Genomic DNA, 26,779 nt, shown 5'->3' on the forward strand with positions numbered 1-26,779 from the left:
ATTTCCTTCAGGGTAAGCTTTCTCACTCCTGGTCCAACCAGAGAAGCAGGTGCTGGGCAAACTCTGGCGGGCACTAGGGTTTTTTCTTTTTTTCTCAGTGGAGTCCTGATTTCAACATCCACTCTGCTTTCCTCAAGTCAGCCTACAAAGCGAATCCACTGCCAGTACGCATTCTGGCTGAAGAACACTGGGGCCCTGAGAGGGGGTAACGATGAGCCCAAGGCTGTGAGAAGCGATTTCCATGTAATATTTCATCCCATTCTAACAAGTCTTCAGCAGTATCACTGCCAGATATAGAAAAGGAAATAAGTTCAATCCCAACAAAGTAACACTACTAAGTAGGAAGGAATTCTGGAATCTGACATCTCTTCTAATATACCCCAGTGCTTCTGAAGGCCAAGAATAGCTTAAGAATAGGCATGATATAGAGGGCCTTTTTAAAAGTAGAATTTCTGCATCAAATGATCACTGAGATTATATTTGTTCATTACACCCTCCAACTCATTCCCATTACCCTTCAAAATGGGTCAAAACACCACCCTGACTTCATTAATATGACTGAAAGGGTGCTCTTTCTTCTATATGAGTTCCATTGTTTTAACGCTGAACGGGACTCTCTCAATGAACTGATGCATTGTTTCAATCTCAGCTTTCCTTCCAGTCCTTGTCACGGGTATTTTTTAACTTCAGCAACAGTGCCCCATTCCACAGCTTCTTCTGGTGTTAGAAATATCAGACTTTGCCCATTTGCACCTTTAGAATTTGTGTGGGTCCAGGTTACAGGGCACAAATCAATATTCTGCATTAGAGAAACGCAGGAGTGAGCCAACGGAGTTAGTAGTCATTTGCTTTGCCTCAGCTACAGCTGGCAGGGACCTCGGAGGGAAACTAGCAGATGTTTGTTTGCTAACGGTGGCTTCCTCAAGCAGTCAGAGCCAAGGCTCAGTACCTTCATCAACCAGTCTGTCCAGCTTAACATGAAAGGATAAGGGACATTTGGGCTTCCTCAGTTCCTGAAACCAAGTGAGTTCTCCTTCTACTACTATTCACTTGTAAATTTCCATGTTTCTTCATGGTTATAATATGAAATAATATTGTATGAAGACGTAGATTTGTAGTGCAGTGGGGAAAGGATTTTGATGTGGGACAAGCCAGAAACTGATATTGGGGTCATAGTTTCTTACATCAGTAATTATAGGAACTTCCTATAATTTGAGCATTCAGAAAATCATGGCCAGGGAAGCCCTACTAACAAGCTTGGTAGATAGAAAACAAAATGGCAGCAAGAGGCACTTGGAAGAACATGTGGGTTTCCCTTTGTTATAGCAATATAGTAATTTACAGACCTTTTCTTTCATCTCCCTAAAAAAAAGAATAAACATGTAATAATAAAACATAGAGTCAAGGAAAACCCTGTTTCCTTTGGATTAATCTCTGTCCTTGCCTACATGGGCACCCTCCTGGGAGGAAAACCAAGACTTCAAGTGTAGCAGTGGCCTCATTTACAAGGCTGCTCAGGAGATAGAACACTGTGACCCCACAGTAATGCTTGGTATCTATTTTTGGTTTTGTTTCCTCTTCTGGATTTTATGTATTACACTGGGATTTTTATTTATCAAAAATATTACCCTGAGATACATTTTCTGAAGGTTACAATGGCTAAGTCTGAGTCAGGCTCGTGGGGGAGACAATCTCTCAAATGGGAGAATGGTAAATGTACAAATGAATAATAAAAGCAGAAATTGGTATAAACTTTGGGGAATGAAGTCAGGGGAGGGTGCCTAAAAAAAGAAAGATGAAATAATAATATAAAAGAGTGTTACTTCAGTTTGAAATCATGGTGGGACTTACACACAGCCAGAGGTGTGGAGGGGGAGCTTGATTCGGGAGGGTGGGGCTGGAAAGAGGCACAGACTTTGTGAAAAATGAGATTTTATACTTGAAGAACAGAGAGGAGTCACTTGGGCTGGACATCAGATGTCGGTGGGGAAGTGGTCAATGATAAGCCTGGAAAAGAAAACAGTCTAGAGCTTAGAAAACTTTGGTTGCCCAGCTCAGCCATGTGGACTTTATGTGGTAGACACTGGGCATCACTGGGGGTGGGAGGGGGCAGGATCTCTCAGCATGACCTGCCCAATCAGTTCTGTTATTCAAGGTCATTTGTCATCAACATGTAGGTTGAATTTGAGGGTACAGACTAGTAGGAAATTAGGGAAAAATGGAGGTGTGAACTAAGGTGGTGATATGGGAATGAAAAGGAAGCTAAGGTGAGGATTAAAGGTTAAAGGGCTAGAAAATGCAGACCTCCCCAAATGACTCAGTGATATGCTGGGAGTAGGGTGGTTTAACAGGAAGGAAGAGCCAGCGGCAACTGAGTTTTCAACCTTTGGAACTGGGTGCCGTGTTGTTTTTTTAAAAAAAGAACTGGTTTGAAGACACTGCTGATCATCTCAGCATGTCGAGTATTTTGCATGCACCGTTTCATCATATGCTCACAATTTTTATTGATATTATTCCCACCTTACTTCTGAGGAAACTATGATTCCAATAAAAACCAACTTGCCTAAAGTCACACAGAGAGCATATAGAATCGCGAGGACTTGAACTCAGCTCTCTCTGGCTCCAGAGTATATGCCCTATTTCAGATGTTCTCCATCTTTCTTTTGAAGAATTCTAGAGATCCTCAGAAGTTCCTTGGGGTCTCCTGGAGGGACCTGAGAGAGGCTAGGCTCCTGGGTTCCATTTTGGCTTCAACCTGGCCTGAGTTGTCCTTTGATGAGAGGGTTCTCCTACTAGCAAAACCAGCATGTTCTATTCCATCTTAAGAGAAAGGCATGTTTTCAGACATGGTTAATTTTAAGAGCAAATAAGACAGGTGGAGGTGTCTAAAGGTTAAATATGAAGAGTTGATCTTAGGGATGAACATGCAGGTTCAAGAGCATGTCTGTGGAAGAAACTGGTGAAAGGAAATACCTCGTTCTATGCCAAGATTAGCTTTCTAGGGTAAGAGATCACATTCTGGTATTTCTAATATTAGTAAATCATGTTCAGCTGTTCCGTGCTGGAAGGGCTACATGTTCCCAGCTTTCCTCTGATGCTGGGTGCCCCTCTCTTGAGCACCTACATACCTCTGCTCCCATCAACTGAGTGTCCAACTTATCAAGAGCTCTTGGGTTTATTCCCACTCCAGATCTTGCCAGCTGCCATTTATTTCTGTAATTCATCATTTTATTGAATAATATGTAAACCAGAGCAATGTGAATGCAAAAGAAAAGAAAAATTTTTCCTTGAAAACTAAGTGGAAATTATTTGGAAGGAACAAGCAAATTATTCCAACTTCAAATGAAGTTAGAATGAGCCTGTTATAAAATATTAGGGGAAAACCATAAAAATCTAGACAAATTCCGGGCTCAGATTGTTTTTCAAGTGTCTTTAAATTCTTAGAGCATGAAGAAAGTAACACTGGAAGCTGTGGGTGACACACTGTAGGTACAGCTTATACAAGAAAGTTGACTGGGCCTTCAAGCACCAGATCTTGGCTCTGCATCAAAAGAGTGAGAGACTGAAATATATTTGTTTCAAGTGAAAATAAAATGTTACATGCGTTTGTGCATATCACTTTTTATGATGCCTCGCTTTAAATGACCCCTTTATTAACCTACAACTAGTCCTAGCCAAGTCTCGTAAGAATAGGTGGGTCCATCAATTCAAGAGGTATTGAATTGGCAAAAAAAAAAAAAAAAATCGTTCAGATTTTTCTGTAACGTCTTATGGAAAAACCCAAACAAACTTTTTGGCCAATCCAATATTTCTAGTCCTTGAACAGAAAGGGGATTTTTACTACTTAAGCACAGGTCAATCACTTGACTCTCGAAATCTTTAGGTCAAATTGACTAGGCCATGTGGCCAGAAGAAAAAAAATTATGAATTAGGTTGAAGCTTCCTTGACCTCATAAACATGAGAGGGGTGGGGGGGGCGGTGAGAGTTTAGATTTTAAATGACTTAGTTACAATTTCCATTTAGCAAATCATGTGGAAAGAAATTCCTTCTTACTTTGTATGTAAGTTCCTTCATTGCTAATAAGCATAATTCTGCCAATCTCCACGGTGATAGGAAAGAGGGTTTCCGGCTAGGCTAGCAGGAGATGGACTGTTGTAAAACATTTCTCACAGCGTGTGCTAGGTCAAATTTTACTGGGCCGCCCTGGAGAAATACGAGGAGCTGGAGCAAGCAGAAGGAGAGGCTGCCTTGCTCCCCAGCAGCTGCTGCATTGTGACCCGGAAGCCCCGTGAGTTCAGCACCAGCCATGAGGCCTGTGTCTCTAATTGGCACTGCAGCAGTTGAGACTCCTCCCTTTGTGTGCCCTAGACTGCCAGAGCCAGAGAGAGGGGGGAGAATAATACGCGTGTGTGGTGGGCGATCACCTGCTTCCCTTCTCTTGTTGCTATGGGTTACAGAGCCCAGAGCTGGAGAGTAGGGCCAAGCGCTCAGGGTGGAAAGAACTGCGTCAGCCTCTGGGAAAAAAAAAAAAAAAGAAAGAAAGAAATTAGAAATAGGGAGCAGGGAAACAATGGGCAAAAGAACAAGAATCAACATCCCAAGGCGGCCCAACTGTGAGCAAGGAAGCCAGGCAGGAAAATAAATCTGACTCCCACCAGACACACTGGTTTAATCAGTGATGAAGAGAAAAGAATACAGACAAATCTGTACAGCAATCCTGTGCCTCCGCCCACTGGGGCCTTAGGTGCCTGTGTGGAATCCACCTTGGAGATAAACAAACAACGTCTGTTAAGAGTTAAGTCAACAGCTGTCAGGGAGCCCATGCTTTGCATCCCATTATGGAGCACCAGTCACTGAGCAGAGAGATACACCAACAGGAAGGAGGCTGTGACCTTGGGGAGGCCATCATTTAATTAGGCAGCTTGAGTCTGTAAGTCAGGCTTATTGTGAACCCTGCACCCAAATACTCATTACTCTTGTTATTTGATGGCCCATCAGGGAAAAGAATGCGTTTCCTCCTCTTTCCTAAAGTCTCTGACTAGTTTTTGAATGAAACATCATAGACTTTAGGAATAGTGGGGACTTTTCACCCAGTTTAATCCCCTCGTTTTGCAACTGAAAAAAAACAAGCTCAGAGAGGTTTTGTGCCTTGATCAAGATAACCCAGCTTGTTTAGGGCTGTTTGGTTCAGTTTTGGTTTTGTTTGTTTGCTTGCTTGCTCTTTGTGGAGGGAAGAAAAAGGAGAAAAAGGATGAAATTGATGCAGCAAATGTTGAGCAAATGTGTGAATCTCAGACTGGGTGGCCAGGAGGTTAGATCCCACAGCTCTTCCGAGTGAACGATCAAGAAATGACTAAGACCTCGATTTTGGGATAGGGCCCCGCACTGCCTCTGGACGTGAGGACAAGGGCTGTGTCCTGCTAGTGTTGCTTGGGTCACGTCTCATGGCAGGGCATTTGGAGGGAGGTGGTCATGTGGGTGTGATCTACAAGCCTTTCTAATTCAGACCTGGACCCCTCCATGAGCTTCCAGGAGCGATTTCTTCCTTCTCTGACCCCGGTCAAAGGGGACAGTCCTCAGGATCTTGCAGGTGCTTATAGACTTCAGCCTTTCTCTCCGTCCTGGTTTCCTGCACTCTCCTCTGGTTACCATCTGCTACTGGCAGGAAGCTGATTCTAGGAGAGGCCGTGGCTGATCTGTGCTAAGGAGAATGCGTTTCTCTATGCCCAGCGACCGACTTGCCCTTTGCCATCTCCGTTTCCTGCTCTATCTCCCACTTGCTAAATACCATGAGGTGCCTGTCTTCTTCTTGGCTTCAGTGTATTTAGCTTCAAGAATTTAGCCCCTCACATTAAAATATGTGGGAAATGGTGTCGTTTGCATGCTTCTGGCAGCTATTCAGAAGACGTAATATCTACCCAATGCCAACAGAGTAGAAATAACAACCATGGCAGCCTGCCTCCAGGCCCCTCCTAGAGAAGGCTGTCGTCAGAGAGGGGCAAGCGTGACCCCCTTATAGAAGTGTGTCAGGCATGTCTCGCTCATCTCTCTCCCCCTAGCTCCCCATGGGGTGGGGTGGGCAGGACACAAGGAACAGAGCCTAGCCCAGGTTTCTTAAAAGGCAAAGAAATTATTCCACAAACTTCTGAGAATCTTTATGAGGAAGAAGTAGAAATCTCTGGACTTGGGGAACACATAGGGAGCTGTAGGCCACATTTCTGAATGCAGGTTGTCCCAGGAAACAGACATCATCTAGGTCCATCCCATCTGAGGCACCACAGCTATTCCAAATGCTTTAGGAGGGAGTTGGACCCTTTTCTCTGCTAAAGAAATTAATCCAGAGTCTAAATCCTACTTGTTGTTAATGGGTAGATATCCTTAAGATAGATTTCCCAGCGAAGTCCTTTGATCTTGGCCAGCCCTCTGTGGGCTGCCTATTTCTCTCAGTAGCCAAAGTCCACAGATCTTTTTGCTCCCATCCATATGCCACGTGCTTTTCAAAATCCTCATGCTATGTCCTCTCCCTCACTTCGTCACTTCATCATTTCATCAGTGGAAAAGATTGAAGGCAGGAGGAGAAGGGGACAATAGAGGATGAGATGATAGGATGGCATCGCCTATTCAGTGGACATGAGCTTGCGCAGGCGCTGGAATCGGTGATGGACAGGAAAGCCTGGTGTGCTGCAGTCCATGGGGTCGCAGAGTCGGACATGACTGAGCGACAATAACGACCTCACTTCACTCTATTTCTCTCGTCCTTTCTCCAAATCACTCTTTCACTTACCTTTCACTCTTTGAGTTCCATCCAGAAATGATGGCTTCTTGGGGTTCTAGGATTCAGCAGCTTGCCCACAAGAAATGTTTACAGAGCACCTACTGTGTGCAGTTCCAGTCCAAGGGGCTAGGCTCGGGGTGGTAACTGCAAACACAGTCGATGTGCTCCCTGTCCCCACCAGACAGTCTGCTGCTGCTGCTGCTAAGTTGCATCAGTCGTGTCCAACTCTGTGCGACCCCCTAGACGGCAGCCCACCAGGCTCCCCCGTCCCTGGGATTCTCCAGGCAAGAACACTGTAGTGGGTTGCCATTTCCTTCTCCAATGCATAAAAGTGAAAAGTGAAAGTGAAGTCTCTCAGTAGTATCTAGCTCTTCGTGACCCCATGGACTGCAGCCTACCAGGCTCCTCCGTCCATGGGATTTTCCAGGCAAGAGTACTGGAGTGGGTCACCAGTGCCTTCTCTGACCAGATAGTCTAGGGAGTCAGAAAAGTCAGAGGAGTGAAGTTTTGGCTGAGAAGGAGAGGGAACTAACGAAGGGCAAAGGGAGAAGCAGGCACAAAGTCTCCAAGGCAAGAGAGAACGCAGCAGGTATGAGAAACAGGCAGGAGTTGAGTTGAGTAGAGCTTGAAGTAGGGATGGTGAGAGACGACCGGGGAGGAGGCTGGCAGGTAGCAGGTCATGGAATACTCTAAACCTTCTAAATCACACCAAGGACTTAGACTTTACCCTTTGGGCAATGAGGAGCCATTGAATATTATAAGCAGGGTGTGGTGCGATCAGGTTTGAACTGTAGCAAGATTGATGCAAGACTAGAGGAGCATAGCAGTGTTAGCAGAGCGTTACAGAGAAATCAGGTGGGGGTGAGTATGACCTGAGCAAGGCTAGTGGCTGTGAGGATGGGAAAACCTGAACAGATGAGACACTTCTTTAGAAGCAGAATAGACATCTGATAGCTGTGCGGGCTGGTACAGGAGAAGAGCAGGGGTTGCTCTGAGGGACGTCACTAATTATGGAATGGGAATACAACAATGACCTCAGATGTCAGCCACTATGCTTGTCCAATCACCTCCCTGCTGAAGAGGAGCCTGTGTTAAACAATGTGACTCCTCTACACCTGTCCAAGTGGATAAAGCCAGGGGTAAGCACCTGACCCAAAGGCAGGCCACACACAGGCTGGCCAGCAAACCATGATGTAGCCTGGCCCATAACTATAATCTGGACCAGTTAAACTTGCTGTCTTGGAAATATGGACTATGAAAATGCAAAAAAAAAAAAAAAAAGTGAGTCAATTCATCCTTTTAATTGACTTTTAATTTAATCCTGTTTAATTCACCCTTTCTGAACTTCACAAAGGGTGGAACAAAAGGGAACCTGTGCTTGTGAACTCATAAGAAGGGGGGATGTTATGAGCAAGCAAGGTAGCCAGTCCACAAAAAGGGCAAGATGGAGCGGATGACAAAATAAGCAGTTAAACCCATAGAGGCATCCCTGTAGCTCCTGAGAGCAACAGAGGGCACAGGTGGTTTCTAGAACTATCTCGGGCCCTGAGCATTTTCTATTGCTAGTGCTAGTCCACAGGCATCCTTGAAATAAATCACTCCTGCAACTGGAGAGTCTCTGTTCATTACGACGAAAGAGCGTTACCAAAACACTCACCTAATATTTTGCCCAGTGTCACATGCTAGTCTCTGCCCATCTTGCAGCTTGTCTCTGGTTCCAGAGATACTTGCCTGCCTTGGATCCCTCAGGAGAAATTCTTCCATCCCTGATGACTTTCCAAGAGCTGCCTTTGGCACACTCCGTAGGTACATTAAAATCAGAAAGAAAGTAAAGTTTCATTCCAGAGATTCTGCTCTATGGCAGAATTTTAAATCCATGACGTGTTTCAGTGGGTTGAAAATGTCTTTGAACGTGTGCACCCATCTCAGAGCTATGATTAATTACTGGAGGTTGCTGCTGGTTATGCCCGCAGCTCTCAGCCAGAAAAAAAAGCATTTGAGCTTTTACATTCTCTGAGAAAGAGTCTCTTAAAAAAAAGAATGAAAGAAAAGAAAAAGATGGGTATAACTTGCAACAAGGTCTCTGTATTTTCCAGGAAGCTTTGGCCCAGCCAGCACCTGTCCTCAGATGAGATATGATGAAGGCAGGTGAGGTATGCGGCTCTTCCCCACACACCAAGTTACCCTCATCCTGCTCTGTGTACATTTCTGAATTAGTTCCAGCTAGTTAGTGTCACTGCAGGACAATTTAGACTGCCATTGTTTGAGTATTCAACATATTCTTCGATGACGGATTCTCAGAAAAGGCAAAATCCATTATTTACACACAGTAGGAAAATAAACTTTCTCCCCAGCCTAAGACAGGAAGATAGAGAAAGCTTTTCATTTTAGACAATTGGAAATTTTGCTTTCAAGTGGCATTGTCAACTCTTTTAATCAATGTCCTTGGGAAAACCAAATTTAGCTATTTGGCTCCCTTATTCAGTAGGGGTGAGGTGTATTAGCTAAGTGTATTAGCTATCAATGGTTCATGGTCTGTTAGCCAGCACTGGCTTTATAATAAAGTGCTGCTAACTGACAGCTATGCCTTGAAGAAGCATCACAGTAAAAAAAAAAATATATATATATATATATAGTAATAATGTAAACAAACCTCCAGATTTGACAAGTACAGTGAAGGGAAATAGGGAGAAAAGGGTATTTCTCTCCAGCTAGCAGAAAAATACTCTTGCCGGTACATCAAAGCTGTTCTATAGCATAGTCACGAAAGTTTTCAGGTCTCGTAGCAGGTTGTTGGTGTTCTCTGAGCTACATTTCATCAGATGCCAAATGTCCTCATGGTCAGGAGGGAAACGGTGATCTTGTCTCCTGTGGATGGGGGGTCAGGAGGTGGGGAAACGTGTGTTCCCTAGCAAACACTCTGCAGGGCACCACCTTTGTGGCCAGGAAAGCTTCAGGTGAGTAGTCACTGTATTATAATTAGACTGGAAGAAAGAGTGTTTCCCAAAGGGTGTTTCTAGGAATGGATTAGATATAATGTAAGATTAAGAGCCAAAGTCAAATTAATTGGGAAAATGATGGGTTAAGTACATCCAAGCAGGTCTATTTGTTGTAGGACTTCTCAAACCACTCAATAGGCTGATGTAAGAAGAATGTAGTTTGCAGTCTTCTCAGTCTCTTTTTTGGGGGGGTTGGAGGTTGGGAGACTTTTCTAGAGAAGCTCATCTCACTGAACCAGCACACTATAAGAAAACTCTTTGGGAGAGTTTCTGTACTCACAGACTCCCTCCTAACCCCCTCCCCACATCCTATTCACAAGGTCTTTTGTACCCAGCTTTAGTTCCAAGAGCTTCCCTCATAGCTTTGGTGGTAAACAATCTGCCTGCAATGGAGACCTGGGCTCTATCCCTGGGTTGGGAAGATCCCCTAGAGAAGGAAATGGCAACCCACTCCAGTACTCTTGCCTGGAGAATCCCATGGGCAGAGGAGCCTGGCAGGCTACAGCCCATGGGGTCACAGACTCCACTTGGCCCCTGCTCCATCCTGTTTTCTCCTCTTTCTTCGAACTTGACCACACCTCACCCATCTCACTCTGACTGGGTTCTCCTAGATTATACTCCTGAGAACACTCTCTGCAGCCGCCTTGAACAAATATCCCCCTGCTTTCCCTTTGCATTGGACCACAGGGCCAGGCTCACTGGTGAGTCCTGCTCAAACCCCCTTGCAAATCTGTGCTGATTATCCAGTGGCTGGATGCCCCAAAGAGCTGGGCTGGGTGACTGCCTTCCCCCTCCTCCCTTCCAGGCACCAGGAGGAGGCATACCCTGAGCTGCCTCCACGGTCTACAGGCCCTGCGGTGCCCTGAGGGGCTTGCAGGCTGGAGCATAGTCTCTGGCTTGTGCGCCCCTTCCTTCCCAGCACAGCCTGCTCCTAACCTAATATCAGTCATTTACACATAGGTATAATTTTAAGCCAGTTTTTACCTCTTTGAAGACATTTATTTTATATTAGGGAATGGAACGAGTGGCCTTAGGAAGTAGGATAGAGAGATGAATTCTCCGCAAACTAAAAGCAAGATTGCCTTTACAGAAAGCTGGTCCTGGTGATGCTATTAAGCAGGAGAGCAAATCTGGGGACTAAATAATTTTGTGCCACTGGCTAGGCTCCCAGGTGTTGAGAGTAAATAAAAAGATCCCATATTTTGAAAAAGTTATACCTAGAGCTTACCATTCAATACCGTGATTATGGTTCTTACTGGCTGAACTTGCATGCCCTTTTAAAAATATTTTTGTGTCTTGTACAGAAAAATGGCTTTATTATTTGAATCTGGAATATGGGAAAGAAGACAAGAAAGTAAACAGAGTTCTAATAATACATTTTCCCTTTTAACTTCGATGTGTCAGTCATTCAACCCTGGAAACCTAAGACCTAGTGAGCCTGAGAGATGGCTGATGGGAGCAAGAGAAGCCCTGCCTGAGAGGGAACTACATGGCCATTTGCTGGGAATGGTGAGTGTATCTGCTAACAAGCAAGCAAACTGGCTAGTCGAGCAAGATAACGCTGCCAACATCCCTCGCTCAGTTGTAGGCCTTTACAGACCCCTTTGTCTGTGGTGTCCGCCATTGATGCTCACAAGAGAAACCCATGTTAGCAACCCCTCTCAGCTGGCCAGCCTGGGCACGGTATGAGAAGGGACACTTAGGTTTTGTATCATCTCCTGAGTGCAGCTGTATAGACTTTTCTCAGGATGGAACTTCCTTGGTATGGAGATGGAGCTGCACTCTGAGATCCAGCAGCCATTTCTGCCTTCCAGATTCATGTCCACTTCACAGAAGCCTTCCTAGATGACCCTACATCCATTTGTACCCTTCCCAAACATACATGCTCCCCACCCCAACAAAGCTTATTTCTCTCATGTATCACCTTCTAGTGAATTAAATACTCAGATCTTTTACTTTATCTATTTCTGTCTCCTCCAAGCGTTCCTCAGGTAGGACCATCCAACCAGAGATCTTTTTACATGTTTTGTTCCCTGACTAGAAAAGCTTCTGGCACATATGTTCAATAAAGCTATGTTGACGACGAACTATATAAATTAAAATTATTAACTCTGGAAACGGACAGTACCCTCCTTTAAACTATGAAGTCTATTGTTCTACCTGTACAACTTTAATTTCATGCATGTTTTTGAAAATGCATTATGTCCAAAGTTAGGGTACTACCAGTCTTAATATTTAGAAGTAAAACTGTTACATTTTGGTGGCTAGATAGGAATAATTATTTCAAAGTCATTAAAGGTGATTTTTTTCATGTGCAATAAGTCATGTCTGAGTTATTTCTTCCTAATATATATTGTTGAGGTAGTACCTTACTTGACCTGTTTCCCATATCTTCAACTTCAGTAACTTCCCCAAAAGATACCTAAGAAAATTTTAGTATATAAACAGCAACCTGAGGAGAAGAAATGTGACTCACAAAGGTCAAGAGCTTTCCCAAAGATCACGCAGCTGGAAACAGACAAGTTTAAATCAGGAATTTGGCATCACAACTTCCTCATCACTGAGATTTCTATTTACCATAAATGTTATAGTAGAATAGTACCAAGCATTTGCACATTATTTGCTAATAAATATAGTTCAATCAATTTTCAAGATTAAAAGTGAATTCCACAGGAAAATTTGAGCAAAGACCCTAAAAGTTATATTTACAAGATCCGTAGCTTCTAAAGCATCCACATGTATACCTGTGGTGGATTCATTTTGCTATTTGGCAAAACTAATACAATTATGTAAAGTTTAAAAATAAAATAAAATTAATTTAAAAAACTAAAAAAAAAAAATAAAGCATCCATTTTGAGCTGGAAGTCTATTTTAAGCCATATGGAATATTTCTAATTAATTTGTCACCTACCCCAAAATTAGGTTTCCCTGGTAGTTCAGCTGATAAAGAATCCTGCATTGCAGGAGACCCTGGTTTGATTTCTGGGTCAGAAAGATCTGCCGGAGAAGGGACAGGCTACCCCTTCCAGTGTTCTTGGGCTTCCCTGGTACCTCAGCTGGTAAAGAATCTGCCTGCAATGAGGGAGACCTGGGTTCAGTCCCTAGGTCGGGAAGATTCCCTGGAGAAGGAAACGGCTACCCACTCCAGTATTCTGGCCTAGAGAATTCCAGGGACTGAATAATCCATGAGGTCGCAAACAGTCGGACACCACTGAGCGACTTTCACTTTCACCCAAAAATTACAAGCCTGTACCCCCAAGAAACCCTTTTAACATTTGCTTTATAAAGATAGCACTGGAAAGGACCTTGGTCATTATCTTAGTCCATTTGGACTGCTCTAAAAAAATGCCATAGACTGAGTGGCTTGAACCACAAACTTTTTTTTTTTTTTTCATTGTCCTGGAGGCTGAGAAGTTCAAAATTAAGGCACCAGCAGATTTGGTGTCTGCTTTGTAAACAGCTGTCTCTTCACTCTCCTCTCAGGGTGGAAGGGGTAAGAAGCTCTCTGGGGTTTCTTTCACAAGGGCAATAATCCCTTGCAAGAGAGCTCCACTCTCATGACTTAATCACAACTCAAAGGCCCACCTCCAAAAACCATAACATGGGGTATTAAGGTTTCAAAATACCAATTTGAGGGGATACAAATATTTCATCCATAACAGCCATCATTGACTGAATCCCCTTGCCTTTATTTGAGAAATCTAAGACCCTTGGAAGTTCACATATGATACAGGGGTTAGTGGCAAAGCCAACAATGCTAGTGGGGAGCTCTGACTCCCAGTCCAGTGTTCTTCTAGGTACTCCCTATTCTCCAGTGGCCTGCTTGGACCAGTGAAAACAACCATTAAATTACCTGTCAGTTCTCCTTGTTCCAGGGTGGCTAATTTAAGTCATGTTGGTATTTTCGTGATGGTTTAGTCACTAAATCATGTCTGACTCTTGCAACCCCATGGACTATAGCCCACCAGGCTCCTCTGTCCATGGGATTTTCCAGGCAAGAATACTGGAGTGGGTTGCCATTTCCTTCTCCAGGGGATCTCCCCAACCCAGCGATCAAACTCGTGTCTCCTGCATGGCAAGCGGATTCTTTACCACTGAGCCAACAGGTTGGTATTTTCCCTAGCATATCATGACTTTATGAATACTCAAGTATTTGAAGGTGTAAAATCTCAAAAACAAAACTAGGAAGGAAGAATTAAAATGATCAGGCCCTCCTAGTCCTGTCAGAGGTGACTCTGTGCCAAGTCATTCAGGAGGAATGAATTTTGTCCCCAGGGCTCTGGAGAGCTGAGGCTGGCCCTGGTAATTGCAGGATCTCAAGAGAAGACGTGACCCGGGGAGTGTGTGGACTCGTGCTGAGCAGTGCACTTTATCAGCACCTGTAATCCCTTCATCACCTCGCTCAGTGTGCAATATTTACTGAACTGAATCTGTATCAGATTTAAAACCGGGCTTGAAGCAAATAGCTGATGTGTTAGAAGACAATACATCAGGTGAATCGTAAGTTTTCTTTGTTTAATTTTACCTTTGTTATCCTTTTAAATGAATGAAGTTTTTTTTTAAAGTACCTCATAAGATTTTTGCAAAAACTAAATGAAATCATATGAAACAATTAACACAATCAGAGCATAGCATTCAATAAATTCATGTGATGATAATGATGATACATGTACATGCCTTCTCACCATAAACAAGATATTTGGGCTCAATAATTTATTTTAAATTATAAAGGGGTAGCATGAGGTATTTTTGTGGCAATGGGACAGTTCTTATCTTGATTGTGGTGGTGGTTTGTGCGTTTATACATGTGACAAAGCTGCATAGAACTACACACATATAAAACTAAGTGCAAGTAAAACAGATGAAATCTAAATAAATTCTATGGTACACCAATGTCAATTTCCAGGTTTTAATATTGTATCATAGTTACATAAGATGTTACCATGGAAGAAACTGGATGAAGGTACAGAGGACTTCTGTGTACTATTTTTGCAACTTCCTGTAAAGTTAAAGTTGTTTAAAAATAAAAAGTTTTTTCAAATAACAGATATTGGCAAGGATGTGGAGAAAAGGGAACCTTTGTACACTGTTGGTGAGAATGTAAATTGGTGCAGCCACTGTAGAAAGCAGCATGGAGGTTTCTCAAACAGCTAAAAGTAGAACTACCATATGACCCAGCAATTCCACTCCTAGGTATACATCTGTTTAAAAAAAAAGAAATCAAAAAGATAAAGATACATGTGTCTCAATGTTCATAGTAGCATTATTTACAATTGCCAAGATATAGAAACAAGCTAAGTGTTCATCAACAGATGATGGATTTAAAAGTTGTATGTATATACAATAGAATACTACTCAGCCATAAAAAGGAACAAAATTTTGCCATTTGCAGCACTATGGTTGGAGTGAGTGAAGTCATGAAGTCGCTCAGTCGTGTCCGACTCTTTGCGACCCCATGGACTGTAGCCTACCAGGCTCCTCCATCCATGGGATTTTCCAGGCAGTAGTACTGGAGTGGGTTGCCATTTCCTTCTCCAGGGGATCTTCCTGACCCAGGGATCAAACCCGGGTCTCCTGCATTGCAGACAGACACTTTTGCCCTCTGAGCCATCAGGGAAGTCCATGGTTGGAGTAGGAGGGCATTATGCTAAGTGAAACAAGACAGAGGAAGACAAATACTGTATGATATCACTTATATGTAGAATCTAAAAAATATAACAAAAGAGGAAGTAGATTCACAGATATAGAGAATAAGCTAATGGTTACCAGTGGGTGGAGGAGTGGGAGGTACAAGTACTTATTGTAAGACATGCTCAAGGACATATTGTACAACCTGGGGAATATAGCCAATATTTTGTAATAACTATAAATGGAAAATTCTGAAAGAGATGCGAATACCAGACCACTTGACCTGCCTCTTGAGAAACCTATATGCAGCTCAGGAAGCAACAGTTAGAACTGGACATGGAACAACAGACTGGTTCCAAATAGGAAAAGGAGTAGGTCAAGGCTGTATATTGTCACCCTGCTTATTTAACTTCTATGCAGAGTACATCATGAGAAACGCTGGGCTGGAAGAAGCACAAGCTGGAATCAAGATTGCCGGGAGAAATATCAATAACGCAGATACGCAGATTACACCACCCTTATGGCAGACAGTGAAGAGGAACTAAAAAGCCTCTTGATGAAAGTGAAAGAGGAGAGTGAAAAAGTTGACTTAAAGCTCAACATTCAGAAAAGGAAGATCATGGCATCCGGTCCCATCACTTCATGGGAAATAGATGGGGAAACAGTGGAAATAGTGTCAGACTTTATTTTTTGGGGCTCCAAAATCACTGCAGATGGTGACTGCAGATGGTGAAATTAAAAGACTCTTACTCCTTGGAAGGAAAGTTATAACCAACCTAGATAGCCTATTGAAATGCAGAGATATTACTTTGCCAACAAAGGTCCATCTCGTCAAGGCTATGGTTTTTCTAGTGGTTATGTATGGATGTGAGAGTTGGACTGTGAAGAAAGCTGAGCGCCGAAGAATTGATGCTTTTGAACTGTGGTGTTGGAGAAGACTCTTGAGAGTCCCTTGGACTGCAAGGAGATCCAACCAGTCCATCCTAAAGGAGATCAGTCCTGGGTGTTCATTGGAAGGACTGATGTTGAAGCTGAAACTCCAATACTTTGGCCACCTCATGCAAAGAGTTGACTCATTGGAAAAGACTCTGATGCTGGGAGGGATTGGGGGCAGGAAGAGAAGAGGACGTCAGAAGATGAGATGGCTGGATGGCATCACCGACTCGATGGACATGAATTTGAGTGAACTCCGGGAGTTGGTGATAGACAGGGAGGCCTGGCGTGCTGTGATTCATGGGGTCGCAAAGAGTCAGACACGACTGAGCGACTGAACTGAACTGAACTGATAAATGGAAAGTGACCTTTTAAATAGTATTATAAATAGTTTTTTTATAAAGGATTCATGGTTTTGCCATATTTTCGTAACCTCTTAAAGATTTCATTTAAAATGGAGATGTTTGTTCCCTTATTTATTGGAAACAATCTTGAGAGAAAGATTCTCACCTCTTACTGGACATTACTATCATTAAAATGGAAACTATTTTTACCTGTAAATGTGGTTCCAAGAGTTTGAGACAGATTTATGCAAATGGCTGATTTGTAATATCACTCATTTTAAAATATTTTACCTTTAAGTATACATTATAGGTGTTGAAATGTAAAATATTGCTGAGCAGCTGCCAACTTTTAAAGTTATAATAAAATCAAACTGCCCATTATCTAAGAAACCAAGCACAAGCCTGTAAAACTGTAAAGAAAATAGATAAAACAGCTCCAATATGTTCTTAAGAAATAATTATACAATTGCCTTGTACCCCTAAATAATATATTTTAGCTATGCGTTATGAAGGATATATCTTCAAAGAAAGATGCATTCAAAGAAAGATGTAAAGTTATCTTTATTTTGCTCCTAAAGGAAATTTTCAGTTCAGTTCAGTCGCTCAGTCGTGTCTGACTCTTTGTGACCCCATGAATCGCAGCATGCCAGGCCTCCCTGTCCATCACCAACTCCCGGAGTTCACTCAGACTCACGTCCATCGAGTCAGTGATGCCCTCCAGCCATCTCATCCTCTGTCGTCTCCTTCTCCTCCTGCCCCCAATCCCTCCCAGCATTAGTCTTTTCCAATGAGTCAGCTCTTCGCATGAGGTGGCCAAAGTACTGGAGTTTAAGCTTTAGCATCAGTCCTTCCAAAGAAATCCCAGGGCTGATCTCCTTCAGAATGGACTGGCTGGATCTCCTTGCAGTCCAAGGGACTCTCAAGAGTCTTCTCCAACACCACACTTCAAAAGCATCAATTCTTCGGCGCTCAGCCTTCTTCGCGGTCCAACTCTCACATCCATACATGACCACAGGAAAAACCATAGCCTTGACTAGACGGACCTTTGTTGGCAAAGTAATGTCTCTGCTTTTGAATATGCTATCTAAGTTGGTCATAATTTTCCTTCCAAATCTTATTTTCTGTAAAAAGCTGTTTAACTCGGAATGAAAGGTCTAATTTACATTTGACCACTAGGTGTCACTGTTGGTGGTTGCGTGAACGGTAAGGAGGGGGAGGGGAAATTGAAAGCAATCTCAGAGGATTTGGGGGGCGTTGTGAGATCTTTTTTTTTTTTTTTTTTTCCTCGAGCACAAAGTCGTCACATTATTGCCGTTCTCCCTTTCTGTATTCAAAGCGGTGACATGGAAAGGAAATAGAGAAGTACAAAGATACAGCTCAGGGAGAGTTTCCGTATTCAGGGCCTTAGGGCCATACTCACACCACCTTAGGAGATGGGATAATAATACCCAACAAAAACTGACTGTTAAAGACCAGTCTATTTTAATAGTTCCCTAACCACATAGCAGGAAAACAAAAAGGTCAGTTACTTCACGTTCAGAGAAAGAGGCATTCCTCAGCTATGTTTGCCTGGTGCTGAAGAAATTAGATGAATAATTTATATCACAAAGCAGAGTGAGGGTCAGCGTGTGTGTGGAGGGGAGTTGAGGAAGGAGCTATCGCAGCACATCAGAAACATCATCCGTGAGGCTGCAAACAAAGCCAGTCGGAAGAGCCGTAGCAAGTTGAATAGGTTTTATTTTTCAGCAACTGTCAGCGAAGTCCAATTTAATTCTGGACTTGGCTATAAGAAATGGGAACTTTTTCAAAGCCCGAGGAAAAGCAAACAATGAAAAAGAGGTTTTCCTGGTGTTGTGCTTGGCACAAACTCCAACGATAGCAAGATGGGTGGTGCCTGGCTGGCCCCGGGAGGCGGGTTGTCCCTTTCTTCAGAACACCCCCGGGCCTGCCGCCAGGCCACAGGGTCAGGGGCCGGCTCCCGGGGCCCCAGCGGCACCTCCAGGCTGTGCGGTGGCTGGACTCATCAGCAGAGAACTGCAAGGGAAGCTTCTGTGTGCCAGTGCTATTTCAAGCAAGCGTCTCTAGCTGGAGCTGTTATTCTTTGACTTTCCTAAGGGGGAAAAGTTTAAGAAAACCAAGGAGCTAAAGTGGGTTGAGAGGTTGGTGGGAAGAGCCCAAAAGAGGGGTAGAAGGGGAGAATTTTTTAAATGGGGAGGGGGGAGAAGTTGAACCTCAAGGCCCCAAACTTTTCATACTTGAAAATATTTCCTTGTTATAAATTAATGCATGAAATGATTGTTTCTCTCCTTTGCTTTAGACATGTCTCGGGTTAGTGTTAGTGGTTTATTCTGAACTACATTCACTGGAGGCAAGTTAGTGGGAGAATCATTTAATTAATGAAAGAAATGAAGAAAAGAAGTAAGGAACTAACAAAGAGCGCTAACCATAAGCTAGGTTAGCACTCTCAGCGTTTTCTGGGTATTAACTCATTTCATCATCAAACCACCCTGTGAAGCAGGTACTATTTTATTCCCATGATAGATAAGGAAACTGAGGCAGAGAGGTCAAGTATCTCACCAAAGATCACAGGGCCAGTGAGTAGCAGTCTGTCTTCCTTGGTCACTCCGCAAGGCATATACAAAATCAGGACCCAGACCTGGAGGTCTGACTGGGATCATGCGGTCTCTTTATTAGACCTTTCTGCATCTTGTAACTTGTAGAATATTTCTGCTAAAGTCAAGACACTAACCACTGAGACCCACAAAATGTTTGCATGGTAGGATTTCTCCACTTGCTACGGCCTGACAAAGTGCTGTACCAAAAGATGGACCACGCGCTGGATGAGAGGTGTCAGCCCTTGGCAGTCACGCTTGTCATGGCTGACAGCTCCAGACACTACCTGAAGCAGCCCCTTGACACATCGCTCTTGACCAGCTTTTATGACATGTCCACATAATGCCTAGGGAGAGTCCACCAGCTGTATGAGACACCGTCGTTTCTATGTGATTTACATGAAGATGACTCCGGAAAGTACAAGTCATGGTACTTCTGTATGAAACACATTATGCCCGTGATGCATCTACACACGAAGCTTTTGCCAAAATAAGTTTGAGCCCATTGTGTAATTATACTCAAAACAGCAGAAGCAACAACAAGAAAAAACCAGCTTTGGGGCACTGACTCAGGATGGGGAAAAGACAAAGAAAACACCACTGTGCTCTCTAATGACCCTGTAGTACTGATTCGAATGGAGAGTTTTCTAGTTCAGCAACAGTACGGCAACTTGTTATTAATGAATGCAAGGAAGCCAGTTTCCTTAGCTGGAACCAAACCATAACTATTAGTAAATAGTTTCCCCGCTTCCCCCACCACTAGCTCCTGCCGGATAAAAATAAAAGCAAAAACACAACACAAGAAGCAGTACCAGGAGATAAACTCAGAGGAAGGATTTGCTAATATTAAAAATGAATGTCAGAATACGGTCAAAAGATTTTGTGGAGTTTCTTCTTGTATTACTTTTAGGACAGATTCTAAGCCTGAAAAATGAGATCATCTGTCAGACTTCTCATTCCTTTTGTGCTTCTAATGAGCCAGAGTCATGTGACAGCCAATGATTTGCCCAGGGAGCCAATTACACAACCAGAATTAGGGGATTTCAGAGTTAAACCATCTTCAATTCAAGTGACCAAAGAAACTTCACTTTCAAAATTCCCCTTAAGTTCTTATAGATTTTTGGAAAATGTTTTCTCTTTTATTTTGCCACATACATATCCAGATACCAATTCTACATTATTACTGGGGAAACTACAATAGGTAAGGAAAAATTAAAAATTAGAACACAAATGTTTGTTAAGAGAATTGCACTCAAAAACAAAGTTTCAGAAAGTTTCATTCTTCCATATTTATGAAACCTAACTACAACAAGCAACCAATTGTCAATCTGTTGGAAGTAATTTTTCATTAATGGCTGTATTTTATATTCAGATTTTCGACAAATACTGTTGGACTCTGCTGTGGACAGAATTGTGCCCCTCCTCTAAAATTCATACATTGAAGTCCTAATCGCCAATATAACTGTATTTGGAGACAGGGCTTTTAAACTGTATTTGGAGACAGGTAATTAAAGTTAAGTGAAATCACAACAGGGTCCCATTATGATAAAATTGGTGGGCTTATAAGGTCCCTTTTTTTCTCTCTCTCCACATATGCACATACTTTGAGCCATGAACAACTATTTGCCCAGATGTGGTGTTTTCAGAAATGGGAAAGACTAGCCAAGGAGCAGACCCGGGAGGTGAGAGACACTGTTTGGAATTGCCCTTGCACTTGCTTCTGTCTAGGACGCTGATCATCATACTGACCATGAGACTGTTCTCTGAGGTGAGACTATGGATGTATCATAAGCATCAGATTCAGTTCCCATGAGACTCTTTGGATGTAGGTTAGTGCAGGCTGGGGCTGAGCTCCTCCTGCAGACCTCCTTCTGGGGTCAGCAGTATCTGTCACTGGGCAGGTGTCAGGGGAGTATCAGGAAAGGAGAGCTTGTGAACTTTGTCCAATCCTCGCCTCGCATGGAAGGGCTGGATCACAAATGAACTGAGGACATTCTCTAACTGAGCCATTACACGACTCAAGAAATGAGGGTGAGGGGCTTTCTAGAGTGGATTTTGCCCTACCTGTTCCTTTCCCCCCATAGAGAGGGCGCCACCACCATGGCGGTCTGCTAAGACACAGGACTTAGGAACGCCCTTGCCAAAGACCTTGAAGAGACAAGATCCTTCCTTCGTCTTTTAAACGGTTACTCAGCTGTGTCCGACTTTTTGCAACCCCATGGACTGTAGCCTGTCAGCTCCTCTGTCCATTGAATTCTCCAGGCAAGAATACCGGAGTGGATAGTCATTCCCTTCTCCAGGAAATCTTCCCAACCCAGGGATCGAACCCAGATATCCTGCATTGCAAGCAGATTCTTTCCCATCTGAGAGCCACCAGGGAAGCCCCTTTAAATTGTCTAGTATTGAAGAATAAGCTACAAACTTGAGACATGTATTTTTATTGACTATCATCCTAACAGCAAAGAATACTCTTGGTTTCCTTCCAACTTCCCTTCTTTCCTCCCTAAATAGCTGTGGAACCTCAGTGCTTAGTGAGATGGAAGTTTGCACTAGCATTGTGGTGTAGAGATGAAGAAATATGGTGAGCAGGAGAGCTGCCTAAAATCAGGTAAAACCAGAAGGTGTGAGTAGTTTATGGATATAGGGGATGAGGGAGGGAAAGGCCTCCAGCATAACCCCTAGGTGTCTGACGTGCAAAAGAGAATAAATAATGATGCTGTTTCCAGGGAGGAGAGAGAGAAAAGAGAGAAAAAAAGACAGTTTGAGGAGGGGAGGTCATGAGCTCCATTTTGGATATGTTGATACCCACGAAGAGATCTGAAGGATGCAGCTGGATATACAAGTCTGGAGTTGAAAGAGGGATGTGGACTGGAAATATATATTCATCATCAGTCATCTGAGTGTAGAAATGAAAGACCGCCTAGGGGAGAATTACTGAGGGGAAATGTAAGAGGGCCTTGTGAACATCAATATCTCTTAATTGGGTAGTAAAGATGAGCCTGCAAATAAGGCTGAATAGAAAATGTAAAAGATGAAGAAAACTAAGAGAGTGTGGTATCTTGGAAACCACAGGAAGAAAGTATTTCAAGTAGGAGGGCTGGCTTATGGCATAAAATACTTCTGCGAGTCTAAGCTGAATGTGGACTGAAAACTAACCCTTAAATTTAGCCATATGGAGACCTGGTGACTTTGGGAAGAATTCTTTCCAATGAGAGAAGGCAAATGAGACTGAGTGGAACAGTGAATAGCATGTGAGAAATGGAGCCAACAGGATGGGCCCCTCCTCATTTCCTTGCCAGCTACTCCCTGCTGGTCACAATTATTCATAAGTAGTGGTCAGCAGCTCCCCTCATTATAGTCTTTTCTATAAAGATCAATATTACCATCAAGAGTAACACTAATCAGGGCAGTTATGTAGGCTCTTCATTGGCTTTTGAAGATGTTCACCTTTGATGGAAGAAGTCTGAATGGCTTTGATGTCAGTGATGACAGACGTGGATGCTGACTTGTCCACCTTCTTACACTCAATCCCCATTGTTAGAAGGTTGAACACAGGGTCGGAGTGCAGCCCATGGCCATGGAAGTGACTAAAGCTTCAGTTGGGATTTGATGTCTGACCCTCTTTGTTCTCCTATCAGCAGACAACCCACGGAAATCTCCCATTGTGAGTAGCAAGTAAATAAGGAACCAGGCAACAGTATGTATCCCTGTTCTGTGAGCCATCTGACATAAGGGGACAGGGGAAAGCAAGTGTGTCCTCCAAGGACAGATCAAGGAAGCATTCTTTCACCCAAGGCCAGCAATATAAATCTATTCATAGTACAGATGCAAGTTCCGACTCCAAGGGGAAGGAGTAATAAAAGACGGGGGCCGTTAACTGGAGAATGGAATGTACATACCAAGGAGGGTGTCCTCGAGAAATGATTTTAAAGTGAGAATTCTGTAGTTTGGCACAGATTAGAAAGGATATTTATAGCCAAGGAGAAGGAATCTTGGAAATGGCTTAGACATCAGAGGAACAGGAACAAAGGATGAGGCAGTCAATTCTAGCTCCAGGGTTCCTACTGGTCCACAGTCTCGAATTGGTAACCTCAAATTTGAAAAAGCTCTGAAAATGGAAAGATTTTTCCTTAACTTATTTGGCAGTTAATTCTGACTTGACCCGAACACATTTGCTTGCTAAACCTAGTCTGAAAATACATGAATACAGTCATAATTATCTCACTTCAAGGTGAATAGTCATCCGTGTCATTGCAGAAATACTAATGATTCCTGAGCGCCACCTGGACCCCATGGGGGTGTTAAGCACTATAAAGCAGACAGCACTGAGTTATTTTTCTGAAATATGGAGAATTCTGAAATACATCTGGCCCTGGAGATCTGGGTAAACCTTGTGGACCTGTAGTGGGAGGGGCCAAGAGGACTGTCTTCCTGACAGTGTGAGAACCATTAACACAGAACAGATGTGGAGTTCACAGCCTGGGCAGTCCACCTTCGTGGGGCACATGTGGGGCCTGCGGTCACGGCAAGGGGCTGTGAATCAGCCTGGGACTGTGTTCTTGTAAGAGGAGGGTCTAAGGGGCCCTGATGGTTTCTAGTTAGGAAACCCATGTTCTTTGAGAGCCTGCAGCATGCCAGGCACAACTTATTACCTCATTTGGTTCCTCACGCCAGTGCTCAGAAGGGAAAATAAGGATCAGAGAGTGAGGTCACAGAGTAAATGGCTCAGTTGGGGATCATACCAGGTCTGAGCGACTCTAAACCCCACTCATTGCCCATTATGCCATGCAGATAGCTTATGGAACGTAAGTCAATGGGGCTGTGGGCTAGAGACAGCAATTACAGCTAATTGTCTGTATTCTACATGCAAGCACCTTGTTTAATTCTCAAAACAACCAAGCTGGGTTGGCGTACTATGACCCCGTTTTTTTCTACAAAAAGAAACCAAGATTTAGAGAGGAGAAGTAATGTGTCCAAGACCTTACCAACCTAGTAAGTGGTGGAGCTGGATTTCAAACCAACATGGAGATGTCTGCAGAGCTGGCCCTGTTCCCCTGTATGCTATGTGTCCTCCTGAACGTAGATTGCTGGTGCCAGTGGCTGAATATTTACACACACACACAAATATAAACATACAATCCCTTTCCTAAGAGCCACGTGATTACCCAGAGTTAAGTGTCAGTGGCCTTCTGGGATCCCTTTGACAGTGAAAGGATAAAGGTTATAGTGATGGCCACAGAAACCTGGTTATTATCAGGAGATAACATTTCCTGTCACTTTAAATGAGTCAGAGACCTCCAGACACTCCAGCAAGTCTCCCATTACACAGGAGAACAGCTTTAACATCAAAAGGGAAAGAGATATGGGCAAAAGATGGGGAGATGTGCTTTTCCTCAGCTGCTGGTGGTTGGTCAAGAAAGCCTAATGGCTTATTAATAAGAAGCAATTAATTGTGTAGCAAGCCCAGTAGTTCTAAGAAATGAAATCCCTAATCTGACACATGAAGGGCATCAGGGATTGAATAACTGTTAAAAAGTAGTTTCTGGCACTGCTTTGCATCAATAAAGATGTAAAGAACAAAAGAATAGTGTGCAACAACTGCAAGATCGATAGACACCTGAAATACAAAAGCTGAAAAAGCCAAGAAGCATGGAACCTAGTAAAACATTACTATTTGCCTTCCAGAGAGAGAATCAGAATCATGGAGACACAGAGTTGGAAGAGACTTCAAGAGGTCATCCTGTCCCATAGCTTAAATTCTCCCTGGCTGAGGACAGTCTCTTAATTGAAGATGTCCAGAGAATTACAGACTCTCTGTAATTCCAGAGAAATGGGAGAATGTGCATTTACTTATTGTGGGCACTGAACATCTAGTCCTCTAGGAGCAGTAAATCGGAGTCCAAAACAATGGAATACAAGGAATTTCTGAATTCATCAGACCTCTTCTGATGAACAAGACTAACATCTGCTTGCATTCCAAGAGAAATCTTATAAAATCAAAATTTCAGCCAGAAGAGATCTGGAGCCTGCATCCTGGTAATTCTTATCATTCTAAAGCCAGAACACCTAAGTTTCAGCCACTTAAATGAAAGGATGCAGAGACCGGCTGGGGGAAGCCTGTGGTCAGTGTGACAACCTGTACTGCTTGGCAGGAAATAATACCCATGTAGAAGTGATATTCATAGTTTGTGATCATAACCTAAGAGAATCCCAATGCCAGACTGAAATTAAAAGACAAGCACACATACCCATCTATACACATTTGGAGACTCCAGGAACAGGGGAGCAGAGATAATAGCGTTTGTACAACACCACCAGTTCACTGGGCTTCCCAAGTGGCTCAGTGATAAACAGTGTGCCTGCCAATGCAGAAGACACTGGAGACACAGTTTTGATCCCTGGGTTGGGAAGATTCTCTGGAGGAGGAAATGGCAACCTACTCTAGTGTTCTTGCCTGAAAAATCCCATGAACATAGAAGCCTGGCTGGCTTCAGTCCATAGGGTCACAAAGAGTCAGACACAACTGAGTGGCAAATGTTAAGATTTCCATTTCAAGTGAATTTACACCAGCAACGTGCCTGCATCCGAAATGTCCTCAGTTCCTATTAGTAAAGGTAAAAGAAGATTCTTAGTGAAGTGTTTGGCATGTTTTAAGATCTTTGGAACCCTTGGGAACACTAGTCAAAATAATGGAACAGATCTAATGATTTCTGTATCATGTAAAGCTGGTTGCCTAGAAACATATCCCAAAGATTAGCTTTTGTCCACAGTCTGTATTTCCAAGCCTTTTTCACTTGTCCTTTTAATCAGAGAGAAGATATGTACAATTTATATCTAATCAGACATTGTTTCATTTCTAGATGCTTTTTAGGGAAGTGTCGAAGAACTCAGGTCACCTAGAGAACTGTTTCATTGGTTGTCAGAGCATTTCTGAGAGGTTAAATACATTTGGTGGTTAAGTATTGCCATATTGGTGCTGTAACTGATGAAATGGAATCAAAGACGCAGGTTGAGACCTACATTTGTAACAGTGATCTCCTTTTACAGTCTAAGATAATACCTTGGTAAGAACAATCCCCTTTGAGGACTTGAAGCTGCCATGCAAAGGCCATTTGTAATGAGACTTTTCCTTTAGTTATGAGATTATCTTCTAAAATTAGTCAAATTCCATGGGCCTTAAATATAAAACTGGTGTAACCTAATTTTAATATGGCAGTGCACCATACTATGTTTGAAATATGTGCAAGTGATGGGAAGTTAGCCCTGTTCTTTGAGAGAGTTGGATAGCTATTTGTGCCCAGGCAGCCTAGCCCCTAAAAGACTGATCACTCTCTATAAGTCAGGGCTCAACCCTGCTGACTCCATAAAAGAGGACTGGTGACTATCTCTGGGATGCAGGAGATGACAACAGGATATGCACTGCCCATGTAGCTACGGTCACACCTTCTGAGATCCAAAGTGCTTCCACCCTGGAGTATGAAAGGAAA

General features: G+C 43.1%; 1 long non-coding RNA gene across 1 annotated transcript; it reads left to right on the forward strand.

Annotated features, from left to right (window-relative positions):
• Positions 1–862: 862 nt before the first annotated feature.
• Positions 863–14,821, forward strand: LOC113880784. The gene is made up of 3 exons (XR_003507830.1): positions 863–1,023; positions 11,180–11,284; positions 14,051–14,821. It is a non-coding gene; the product is annotated as an uncharacterized LOC113880784 (long non-coding RNA).
• The last annotated feature ends 11,958 nt before the right edge of the window (positions 14,822–26,779 follow it).

Source organism: Bos indicus x Bos taurus, chromosome 2, assembly GCF_003369695.1.
Source record: "Bos indicus x Bos taurus breed Angus x Brahman F1 hybrid chromosome 2, Bos_hybrid_MaternalHap_v2.0, whole genome shotgun sequence".
Taxonomy (NCBI): domain Eukaryota; kingdom Metazoa; phylum Chordata; class Mammalia; order Artiodactyla; family Bovidae; genus Bos; species Bos indicus x Bos taurus.